Source organism: Rhagoletis pomonella, unplaced genomic scaffold, assembly GCF_013731165.1.
Source record: "Rhagoletis pomonella isolate Grant_MI unplaced genomic scaffold, Rhpom_1.0 Rhpom_scaffold_00011, whole genome shotgun sequence".
Taxonomy (NCBI): Eukaryota; Metazoa; Arthropoda; class Insecta; order Diptera; family Tephritidae; genus Rhagoletis; species Rhagoletis pomonella.
The window spans coordinates 11,825,702-11,826,991 of record NW_023458565.1 but is presented as its reverse complement, the minus strand read 5'-3'; positions in this window follow the sequence as shown (position 1 = coordinate 11,826,991).

The window sequence follows — 1,290 nt, the reverse complement described above, 5'->3', positions numbered from 1 at the left end:
AAAGTAGGTTTGACAAGCCGCTTGTGTGGTGTATTTCGCTCTTAAGAAAAATTTTGCTTCGGAGTTTTTCCTCCGTGATATTTCTAATATTAATCGCCCATCGAATTTGATTTCAAATAGCTTTTTATATTGCGCTATAGTGAATTTCGGTAGTTTAGGTTGTTTACAATAGTACATTTTTCACCGCTGAGAAGCTTTGCTTACAAATCGAGCTAACTAAAAGTGTCCTTAAACACTTCGCTACACCAACGAAAGTAAAATTCTGTTCGACAGAAAATTCGATACTCAACGAAAATTTCAACACGGTTGCATAGCTCATCATACGAATTTCACTATCGATCTTCGATAACCAGCGATAAATGTGGAATTTTCAATATTTTCAAAAGCTTATATTTCCAAAACTGTTTCACCGAATAAGTGGATATGGTTGGAAAGGTAATTGGTAGACCTTTTATTTAATGTACGTTTTAAAAAAAAATGCGTAAATAACTATACTAAGTTATATGTTTATTAGAAGGAGTTCATAAATACCTTTAAACTGATATATTTCGGCAACACAGAAAGGAGAATTCTACTTCGTGAGGATTTTAATCCCTGAATGGAGCCGAAGGCCGCCTACACAGAAAGGGGTTCTGCCCATTTTTGTTGGCAACGCAAAGGAGAATGCTGAGTAGTAAGTGTCATAATCCTTAAGCGCGGCGAAAGGCCGCCTACGCAAAAGAATTTTTCCAACATAGCATACACCAAATTAAAGGTATTTTTATGCACTTTTTAAAAATATTATTTTTGCATATAGTTAATTACGTATTTTTTCTTGGAAAATTTCTTAGAAAAACGTACATAATTAAAAAAATGGTTTTAATTTCGTTTTTTTTTTTTAGTTTTTTTCGAAATATGTTTATAATATATACATAGATATGCATATCAAATAAGGGTCTTTCCAATTATCTTTTACACTATATCCACGATTTGAAAATCGGTGCAATAGTTTTCGATATATAAGCTTTTGAAAATATTGAAAATTCCACATTTAGCCCCCTTTAGCTCTCCTATTAATTTCCACCATAAATGGTTTACACCTTTAAAACCAGTTAAAAGGGGCGGACCACATCCACATTTTAATTTTAATTTTTCCTCAATGGCCGCTATACTGCACTTGTTCCAATAATTCGGTATAAAGCTGTGTTTGTAATAAAATATATATGTTCATTTTATTTAAAAAACGATAAAATTAATCCATGCGCTCTATGCAAGTCTGTTTAACAACTCTGTACTTGTAAAACAGCTGAT